The sequence below is a fragment of the Cyphomyrmex costatus genome, unplaced genomic scaffold (genome assembly GCF_001594065.2).
Source record: "Cyphomyrmex costatus isolate MS0001 unplaced genomic scaffold, Ccosl1.0 scaffold75, whole genome shotgun sequence".
NCBI lineage: Eukaryota > Metazoa > Arthropoda > Insecta > Hymenoptera > Formicidae > Cyphomyrmex > Cyphomyrmex costatus.
The window spans coordinates 2,881,285-2,893,602 of record NW_017280322.1 but is presented as its reverse complement, the minus strand read 5'-3'; positions in this window follow the sequence as shown (position 1 = coordinate 2,893,602).

Sequence of the window (12,318 nt, the reverse complement as noted above, 5' to 3'; positions counted from 1 at the left end):
CTTGCATAGTTCATCTTTCTTTTTCTCTCCACGTTGGAAAGAAAAAGAGAAAAGACGAACCTTGCAAGAAGTTCAGCTAAAAAGAACAGGCCAAAGATTTTGCGCAACATGGAATTAGACAAGAAGTTGTATCACACATAATATGGTAGTACAACCAATATAAAAAATCGCCACTGAATACTAGCCTTTAAATGTATACTTATTAATTTCATCATAGTTTTGCGTATACTTGTAAAATTATATACATTAGAATTAAATATCTTCAAAACGACAGAAGTTAATGAATTTTTTTTATATTAATATAATATAACCTTCGCATCACATATGTATTGTATATAGACCTGTTTAATATTTCATCAAACGCGAGAGAGAGAGAGAGAGAGAAAACCTCCTTTTAAAGTTCTCAGCCTCCTCAACAGATACCGCGTAATTTATTTTCGGATTGCAAAGATCATTGTTTAAAAACGAACGGCGCGCAGAGAGGCGATAAATCGTTACCATTGAGAAACAAACGAAGTACGACGACTATTTATTTATTTAGGACTGGCGAAGTTTCACGTAATCTCGTGCAAACCTCTCTCTGTTCACTGGTGCTGCTTAATATTAATTTTAATTTAATTGGTTCCCCACTCTGGTATCACATTTCGATAAAACGGGTTAACTAAAACTCTCAATTATTATTTCACTGTCTCTTTTACAATCGTACCAAAATATAAAAATAAAAATTTAATTAATCTGTATTTATCTTGACAGCATAACTTTCTTTAACAATGAAATGAAAAAAAGATAAGTGATGAAATAAATTGTGATTAGCATTAAGCGACGACAATAAAGCAAAAAATTGTTGCACTGTAATTGTAATAAAAAATACCAACGTACATTTTAACTTTTACACTTTGTAATTTTCACAAATGAATAAATATTAAAACCTCCGTTTTTAATTGTTTCATAATGTTGTTGGTATTGTCTAACATAATAGCCGGAAAATCTTCATTACTACTCTTCATAAAAGAATCAAAAATATAATTTACAAATCATAGAAGAAGAATTTAGTTTAAGTATAAATCGATAAATTTCAGATTTTTTAAATGAATTTGACAATTCATTCAATCTCGATTACATCTCTATTTTTCGCACTGATGACTGAATCGTACAATTCCTCATGACAAAGAAATAAAATACACAAAAATACCAAAAAAAAAATGAAGAAACAGATACCATCGAAGAAAATCAGAAAGAGAGAAAGAGGGTAAAGGCTCTTCACGGTTGTGTCTCTGCCGACACTTTTTTATCCGGAAGTCGGGGAGAAGGGAGGCTGCGAGAATCGATAACCGTCCCTCTGCCACGTCGAAAGGGGTTATGTTTGTACGAGTAGCGTGCACTCCGAAAGGGAGAGGAAGACAGACGGATATACGTGTATATCTTGCACACATACACGACGATATGTGTACGGGCGCAGACATACAACCGCAGCCCCTGACAACAGCCCCGAGGTGGTAAAAACCGGCCGGCTTAGCAATACCAGCGACAATCCCTTCGACCATCCGGTTCGTTTTGCGAAAGGCGTTGACAACAATAATAATTAATGGTTTGCCTATCGCGAACTATTAACGATACCGATATATACAGCCACCCCCACCTCCCATTTTACACGATATCGATTTATTTCTCGTCCATCTCTTCTGAGCTTTTCCCTTCGCGTTTTATATGGTTCCGTGCGTCGCATAGTAGGTATACCTATAGATCCGTTGGGACTTTATCATCGTTAGAATTGCGAAGGAACTGATCCCACCGAGAATGTGCAATTTCAGGGAATCCTGGATATCTTCGGGAGCCGTTCGACGTAATGCCTCAAATTTGCCGTCAATAAATAGAAAAAAAGTTACATTTTCATAATGAATAATATTACCGCACCTATTACCAAGGGAAAGTAATATGATTATTCTAAAACGATTCATTTCTCCATTGCATTTTAATCTCTAAAATTTTAAAGTATTCCTTTCCGCTATTGCTTTACATATATTACATACCCGTGCGATAATTCGCGAGACACAGTAACGTAAGTTATTTATTTATATTTTTACTATAATGATCTAAGATTATTGTACCATTATCCTTAATAATAAAACAGCTAAACAATAACTAGCACAGAAATTTATCATGCAGACGTGTTTTATTTTGTCAGTCAAATATCTCAAAACCCGTAAATTTTAGAAGAAAAAACGGTTCACACAAAAGTTGTATGTATTTTTTTTTACATCAATTAATTTATCTAATTATTCTGAATAAAAGAATTAAGCCATGACGAGAGTACGATTATTACAAAAGTAATATATATTACGATTGACAAGATATTTTATATTTTATGTCAAAAAGTGCTAAACTAAAATATAAAGTATCTCATAAATTATTGATTTTTCAATAGCTCTATCTTAATATTTTTACATGTAGAATAATTAGAGAAATCATATTATAAGAAAAAATTAAAGAATTCCATTTTGAAAAATGATGACGACCTTCAAAAACTTCTTTTTTTTATCAATCTATAAATTTATCCTTCGTAATGAAATAACTAAAAAAAGTAGCATAGAAATACATTATATATAATAATAAAAATTAGAAGAAGAAATAATTTATTTATTAATGGATTATTCGTCATAATCATCAAATATCCAGTTAAAGTCAAATACTTCTCGTTTCCTTTATTTGCATTTTTTCGTCGGTATAAAAATTTCTCCATCTCCTCGTAGAATACTTTCCGCGGAAAATTACATCAGACATAATTTCCAGGGAAATTTTCTTCATCCGGGAATAATTTTAGAAATAATTTCCAGAAATAATCCCAAGAAAATTTTCTACGGATTTTTTTTTTCTTCCAGGAGAAATACTGTCCGCGGAAAAATTCCGTGGAAATTATTCTATCCTCTCACGAGACATTTTCCTTATATCGAGAACTCGGTGTATTTCGAGATAGGAGAAGACGTAGTAATTCAACGGCGATAAGTATCAACGTTCCTGAAAGGAAGCGGGAGCAGTGTGTAGCGACGGCCACAATTATTCATAATAAGGCCCGTTATAAAATATGAGTTCGCATCGAACAATAAGTAGGGCCTTACGGATCACGCCCTGAACACGTTCCACCGGATTCTGTGTATCCTAATCGAGAGACCGTGGTCGGTGTGGCTATCGCTCGAGGCGTTCATCGGGATTCACCGACGCGACGCGACGCGACGCGACGCCGCGTTTGCGTTCGCACGAGGCGCGCGAGCAGACCCGATAATTAGCCGCAGCGTCGATACCACAGCCGCCAACGACTCGCAGCGATTACGATCTCAACCAGCGTGACTACTTTCAAAATCCCGCGTGTGTTTTGTATACACAACCGCCGGCGGGTCCGTAGATGTGACGGACGTCGTGTTGCGCAACGCAACGAGCGCGCGGAGAGCGCAGTGCGGTGCACAACCGCACGCCTCGCGATACTTGCGATGTGACGCGACGATTCGCGACAGGAGGATACTTATGCGCGTATCGCGCGCATGTACTTACGTTCGTATGCGTACACGCACGCGACCGATCACGGTCGCTGCCGTTTACTTACACCACGCAGCAGGTGATTAGGTAAAAAAATGAAGATAATGAGGCTGAAATTAACGGGGTTTAACGTGGCTACATTGTTTTGATTAGAAAAAAAAAACGAGTTCTGTAACTTGCAAAGGACAAAAGAAGTCGTGCCGTGTGTGCAGTTCCCAAGCAATCGAGGATAGCGTGACTCGGCAAATACGCATTGCGATAAAAAATTGTTCAGTGTTGTGAGTTCGCAATGGTTGCAATTTATTTGTACTTTTTTTTGTTTTTTAATCAAATGTTTTTGAAGAAACGCCATGGATCTATTTATTATTTTTATTTATGTTATAATTGAATATGTTCGACCATCTATCCGAGATTTGTAAAAAAAGGAAGATTATAGAGTTATTGGAAATACGTCACGTCCATCTGCTTCGCAGATGCAAATATAAACATCATAGCTGCCTCGTTGGAGCCTTGAAAACAATCGTTGCGCCGCGCCGTCGCAATCCGGTAGTATCATATTTGTGTTTATAGCTGTGTATATACATATATATATTACATATATATGGTATACACGGGGGTCGATGATTGAATTGCGAATCTTTGGAAACTTTTTTTAATCGATAATTAACATAAGAGTAAACGTGCAAGGTTTCACTCTATTCTCATCACAGATCTTCAGAAAAATAAAACGTCAGAAACAAAAAAACATATAATAAATATACTCGCAAAATATTTTGAAATATAAATATTTTCCAATAAAACGATATTTGTATTTGATAGAATAAAAAAAATAAATCGAAAATTATCCCTTTATTTCAGAATAGAATAAAATCATATTCATCTCTCGTTCAATAACTGTTCATTTTCTAGTGTTATATACATAATTCGATTTCAGATATAGGGTTATATATTGATTACTGGAATACAAACAGAGTTTTCGGTATATTTCACAAATCTGTATAAATTTTGTTTTATTAAAAAATATATTTTAATATAATCCGCAAGAATTTTCTTTTGTTTTTTTTTCTGCTGATATTACAATCCAAAATGACTATAACAGGCAAGAACTTTAATTCAATTCGCAGTGTTAAATATCCTTGATTGAATCAGCCTAAAAATATTTTAAAAGAAAATCACTAAAACTGCATCGATGAAATATGAGACAGGAGAGATATGACACTCCGCATATATAGAAGAATTCATCATTATCCGTTGTTGACTCGGCACGATCCTTAAATTAATGACGAGCGAACAGCTCTCGCGCCTGCTTTCTTGCGAAAGAATTTCTTAAAGCAGGTTCATCACAACTTAAGTAATTATTAACGTATCGTCATGAATTACGTTTATCCCATTTCATGCATTCCTACACATCAGCTGTCTTTTATTATAGTACCAATCAAAGTGACAATTTTTTACTGAATATAACAGAAGAATTTTTGAATTAAGAAAAGGGTAAACCTATTTTCGGTCAAAGCGCTTAATTTGAGTGCTTAAATATTTCAGAGTGAATTTATATAAGCACGTAAAATATTAATTTTGTAAACCGCGCGGCGAAATTTTTAGGACGTTAATTATTTGATGTTAATGTAAACATTTTAGAAAGAATTTTTACTCACCTCTGCTGGGTGCCGGTGGGGCCCTTTTTGGGGTGTCGTCGGCAGAGGGTGTTCTTTCCCTCATGCTTACCCGTTGAATGCCTTAGTATCATCATTTAGTTCTAAAACAAAAAAACAGAACAAAATCCGTAAATGAATAATGTCGCCAGAAAGCGTCACTTATTATATCATCGTTATCGTTATAATGTTGAATAGATGTTCGAATAAAATCTATCGAGATCGTGGAGTTGAAAAAAACAACTAAGCCGACAAATAAATGATACTTAATTTTCAGAAACGAGAAAAAAACTAAACTCAAGTTATCTTTAAAGTCTCTAATTTCTCTATTTAATACTGTATTTTCTCTTATCTGATTATCAGAAGCATCTGTCTATTTTTCTATTTTTTCATTCGTTAATAAGCTATATAAATAGAAATACGAGACAAAAAGTGACGCAAGTAACACGATTAACCCCATGGCGATTATGAATCAAGCATGGTTGGTAAAATTCGCGTTTTAATCGCTTAAGAAATGGCCTCGGGGCGTCAGCTAGTCATGCGGAAGTTTGATACTCGCACGAACGCGAGAGCCAAGATTTGGCGAAGAGAAGAAAGAAGATGGAGAAAAGAGAGAAAGTGGGAAGAAAGAAGAAAGAAGAGGACAGGGAGAAAGGTGTTTGCCTTCGGAGACCGAGTTGATGTCGACCTCGCGAGACAACGCATCCCGCCTCATGACCAGAAGAAAATCTTTTCAAGCAACAATAGAATGAAATAGAATAGAATCTTTTTTACGTGTATAATGCAAATATCTTTCCTGTAGAGCACGATATTTTGTAAAAGAAGAAAGAAAAAACCGTGTGACTTTTTATCAACATTGTCAAATGTTTTATCCAAAGAAACAAACTCAGTATTAAATTCTTAATTAAACATCTTATTATAATATTCACAAACATTCATAAAGTAGGTAATAATTTACTCCTATAAAGCCTTCTCTTTTGCAACTTTTAAGAGTTAAAAGCTTCGTAGACTTTTAAAGCAGCAACCTTGGACATCGCGTTACGTAATTTAAGAGGGAAATGGAAAAAAAACACGACAATGCGTTACTTAAGGGTTGTGATAAAAGGAATTTTAATGATAGTAGGCGATATTGTTTCTCACTCCGATAATTTCCTGAGAAAAATATTTTTGGTATTTGTATCTGTAATTATATGTTACTATAATTATGATTATTACCACGCTATAATAATAGTAATAATAATTATATATGTATATATACATATAGTTTTATACCCACTCCCTCCCCCACACACACACACACATACACATATATGTATAAAGCAAACGCATGACTATAAATTAAAGTTAAAATAATAATTACAACCATTTCTAGATTAATAATAATTATTGCTTATAGCAGTAATCATAATTATAGTAACATGTGTCATAAATAGAAAAAATATTTTCTCAGTGTTTAGATAAGGAAAGCACAATAGAAGAAATAGAATATAAGAAGATTGACCGGAGACGGGGCATGTGTACGTGTTTAGAATTAAGTGATAACATTTAAGAGAGATGAAGCAATACCGAAGAAATAGGAAAATAGCAGAAGCGGAAATGGTGACAGAGGAGAAAAGAGAGGAGGAGATCGGCCACGAGGAGAGCGCTCCGCTGTCCTGGGTGGAACTTAAAATATCGAGCGTCACGCACATCGATGCTGGCGCCGGAAACTCAGGAAACGCGGCGTCGCGACGCGGCGCGGCCCGCCACGTCGATTTGACTCTCGTCGTCGCCGTCGTCGTCGGGGAGAACCTGGAAATAGAACTTGGACGCAACTACGCGGGCACCGCCTTTATCGAGCCCCACAGGAATCGGTTGGAATTTTCAACAGGTAAAAAAATGAAAATTCCGATACGCCAGTCGCTAGTACACGGCACAGAATATCTAAACGATCTGAAAGCACCAGTGACGTCAATTTCGAGCATACACTGAAAGAAAAAAGTTTACTATTTGTGCCTATAATTGCATAGTAAAATAAGTACGGTTAGAAGCTCCATTTTTATGATTATTATTACTGCTATAATGTTAGTAATAATAATCTACATATATATACATATATAAATTCCTCTCAAAACATATGAGAAAATTGCTATAATTTATAAGAATTTTAAATATTAATATAGTAAAATACTAAGATATAAATGGTAAATAAAATAAACATCTGTAAATGCAATTACAACTGTAGTATTGATATATAACTATTTCAATATTTGTTTATTATTTATGTAATAATAATAACTAAAAAATATATTAAGAGAGAAAAGATTAAAGATTTTCAAGTATATGTGACTATATATTAATAGCATAATTGACTGTATCTGGTTAATACAACTATAAATTTCAACAAATACAAACAGTTTGTACTATATCGTAATATAATTACATTATTATAGTAGGTGAGAGAAAAATATTTTGATATTTGTAACTACAATTATGATTATTATTATTGCTACAATTAGTAATAATAATTATATAATTCTAGCAACAAATATATATAGTTGGCTACATAAAATGACTATAATCATAGTTATTACAACCGTAAAAATGATTGGAATTATTATAAAAATAATTCAAACTATACATGCATTTGTTACAAAAATTATACTTATGGTTATTATTACTAATATTATATATAACAGTAATAATTATAATAATATAGTTACAAATACCAAACATTTTTTTATCAATGTATTATTATTAATAACACTCTAATTACCGAGCAGTATTTATTACTCTAATTGCCCCCATTTAACTTTTTCATTCTTCTCAAAAGCCCCACAATTTTTAATGTTCAACTGTAAATATATGTCCCAAAAAATTATTAATATTATAAATAATAATAATTAAAATATGGACGGAGAGAAGGATTTCTTAAAATTTATCCTGAAAATATAGTAATTATGGTACAATACAATAAATTTAAAGATTTTTACCATGCACTTCAGTAAAATTAATCATACTTATTTTATATTTTATTGTAGTTTTATTAATGAATGTGAGAGATTTACATAAAAATTTTTCGAAATATAATGTTGTTCCCCGATTACCATATTTTCAGGGTAAATTTTAAGAAATAATTCTTTCCGTGTGGTAATTGCAACAATTTGTTTTCTATCAGTATAGGATCGGAGTAACGCCACTAAACGACCGCGCGACGTGTCCTTGGCCGCAAGAGGCAGCTGAAGGATACGTGCAAGGACACTGTAAAACTATTTCTCTTGGATGTCATTTCGTTCTCGTCTCTGTATAATCAATCGATATTTTCGAGATATCGTATTACGCTATTAATATCAATATACATAATAAACATCGATGCTTTTCAGAAATTTAACGTTTCCAACATAAACAGTCTTGAGAATTAATATTTCAAGCAAGGATGGAAATAGCAACGCATCCACTTCTAGCCGCCTTCTATTGATATTTTTCTAAAATCTATAAATACATATAATTGTATGTTAATCGCGAGATTTGACCTGAGAACTTCATGCACTTGTAATTTAAATTAAAGAATTATCACGCATTTTCTTTATATGAGCGAACATAATTCCGTGATATTTAACTTTTAATTATAATTACTGTTATGTACAAATGATATTTAATTACAAAATTAAATTTTATTCACATTTTCTAATTAATTTCCTTTAACTTCGTTTTATCCGCGTGTGAAATTCAAAACATTAAAGTTCAACGGAATTACTTAAAAGCCTGGGAAATTCACTGTCCAAATATTTTTTGTTATATATCGTATTTGTAGTTTGAATCAACATTCGAATATTTGATAAATTCAACCATTGTCCTGACTCTCCACCGTTCGCGGAATGCGGAAAAGCGACGTTTCATAGTGGAAAAGTCCGCGATCCTACGCGGCTTTTATTCTCTTCGCCTTTTCTTTACTTTCACATTCGGAAAATTTGATGCCAGCCGGCGGTTTTTGCCGCGGACAAAAACAATAACGAGATGCGAGTTTCTACGGTAAGAAATTCTTTTCGAGAATACCTGTAATATTCAAAATGAATTACTATTCTATATTAATATCTTTATTCGTGGATTCTTAATTATAGAATATGTTTACGAATGAATGTCAATCATCATGACAAGGATAAGTTGCGACATAAGAAAAAAGTCACATTAGTTTATTATCGATTATGATTATCGTGAGATACTGCATTTTTTAATTATTACAAAGCAATGATAAAAAGTATATACCCAAGAAACATAAAAATATTTATAATGATCATATATCATTATATCTTGGTGTATGATACATTTTTCATATTTATAATTGTATATGTATATACAATTGCATATTCATTGTCGGATATTAAAGTCGTCGAGATTATGCCACTTAACTTCTGCTTGTGACAAATATCTCTGTTTAACAAAAAGTAAAATCTTGTCAAGTCTATACACTTATTAAATTTGAAAAACGATCGCCGTACAGATTTAGCGATTACTATTCGAGGAAAAAGAAGCTACTGTAACAATATTGACAACTTATGGAGATAAAATTATCACGAAACACGTTAATTTAATTTTGAATTATCAACGAGCTCGCACTTAATCGCAGATTATTTCGGACCCGTAGTCGCTATCTATACGACGATAACAATGTTGTCGGATTGCATTCATGTATTCTCGATTACGGCATACTAAATGTGAAGTGCAATTAATTCTTTCGTGCTGTGGTATGTTAAGCTGCCGTTTTGAGAGAATATTGCCACGCAAAACAACGAGAGAGGGAGAGAGAGATAAATCGTTAATCAGAAACTCAATATATATATACATGGACATTAAACAATAATTTCATTTAGCAATATATGTATTAACACGATTAATTTATTATTAACACACACTATAATTTCAGGTGAATGTTAAACTCATTATCGCGTTTTATCGTTCTAATTGCGTTAAACAGATAATTTCCATTATTCATGCAGTTGTCTCTAAATTCTTTACTTTTATCTATTTTTTCTTTCTTTTCAAGCAAACATTTCCGAGAGCTTGAGCGCAAATCATCGTATCGGTCGGTCGGACCATTGACAATTACTATCTTAACGAGGGTTAAGAAATTGATAAATTGATTCCCAATTTAAATAACGCTAATTACAGCAGTTTTTTATCTGCTGAGTCTGCGAAAATCTATATTTTCCTTTTTACTCGACCCTACTTGCAGATGCACGCCCCGAAGGACTAATAAATCTCGGTAGAACTGAAACCCTATTTAGGAAAGTTTGAAAGAGCCATAACTTTCTTACACGCCTTCCTTATGGGTTTTCCCGATTCTTCCTGGCTATCGTTCTCCCGGCGCTCCCCAGGCTACGAGCATCGATCGACGTATTTCCATGGCAATGTAAAAGTAATCCAAGCGTGCATAATTAATATTGCTTGCTACATGTTGTACAGCTCATACTTGTTGATACGTCCATATTTACGTCGTGTTCTTTAATCCATCGCGAATCGGACAGTTGCATGTCAAAGTCCGATATAAATATACGGGCTATTTCTCAAAATGGTTCGCCAAATCTAGACTTACCTTGACCCGACCATTACTCCCGATCGTAACAATGAAAATGTCTTCTTGATTCTAAAGACATGCGTTTACTTAATAACGATGAGAACTTTTTATTATTTCAGGATAATGTGCGTTAAGGAAATGCACAGTGTCTGCATATAAAAACTAACCACAAGTACAGCAAGGTGACAATAGCATCACAAATTATGTCTACTTCTATGTTACAAGTAATTGCCGCATTTGTTATGCAAAAATTACCATCCATATATCTACACACATGCACACACACACTCAAACTCATCGATGATCACGTGTACTTGAGAAATATAATACAATAAAGGAAAAAACGGTTTTACTGAAACATTTAAAAATTATCTAAAAATTTAGTTGAACGCGAATATCGGAAAATATTTTGTTGAAACATCGAAATAATTAGAAAAATTAATTGTTAAATTAACATTTTTTTTTTTTTGCAGAATTGCTCACTATGCTTGAAATTCCTATACGAAAAGAACGATTTTGCTGAAAAATCTAAAAACTTAGCTGGATGCAATCTGAAAATAGTTTGGTTAGACCACTAAAATTTTTAGGTAGGACACTCAAACTGATTGCCATAGAGTGTCAAAAAACTTTGACATTCTAGCAATCAATTTGAGTGTCCTACCTAAAAATTTTGACATTCTACCAGTTTGAGTGTCCTACCTGAAAATTTTGATGGTCCAAAACTATTTTCAGATTTGTATATAGCTAAATATTTCAGCAAAACCATTCTTTCCATGTAAAAGTTCTCTAATATGTGTGAAAAGAACGGGGTTTTGTCGACGCATGTAAAAAATTTAGATACAAATCTGAAAAGAATCTTATTAGAATAATTATGTAATGATGCTCAAGGTGATTGCTAAATAGCTGCAAGCATGATTGATTCATCATGCTTAGCATCTCATACATAATTATTTTAATGATCCAATAAAATTATTTTCAGATCTACACCTAATTAAATTCTTAATCTTAAACAAAGATCAGATAATAATTAGATTCTTCAACAAAATCGTTCTTTTTAAGTGCCCGCAATGTCCGCATTCATACTTTATTAATTCACGCTTTTCTGTGCTTCTTGTCTCTGTACCTTTGTTTCGTTTGCATTCTAATGATTAAAAGGGCATAAGGCAAGAATATATTACGTAATAGCAATGGAAAAATAACCCGATTGGATTAATTGAAATTCTGGTTAAAAATGGATAAATCCAGTATTTTTTTTATTGAATTATAATTCTAGTTGAAATACGCATAATTCTAATTGATATGATCAGAATCTTCAGGGTTCATTCATTTTCAACGATTTTTCGTTAAAGCGAATCGGCAAAACACGGCACAGCAGGCGAACTAAGGCGAAATCGTCTATGTTAGCTGCGCTAACATCAGCGAAACGGTCTCGCGGTCGCAAACATCGCCTCGGTCGCGCGCACGAGTCCAGTTGACCTACTTGCAACGGCGACGTCGACGTCGACGTCGTCGGCATCGCGCCTCTCCATCGTCGACGCCTAACAGAGAGATCCATTGCCGCGACGCGAGCTCGCTCGCTCG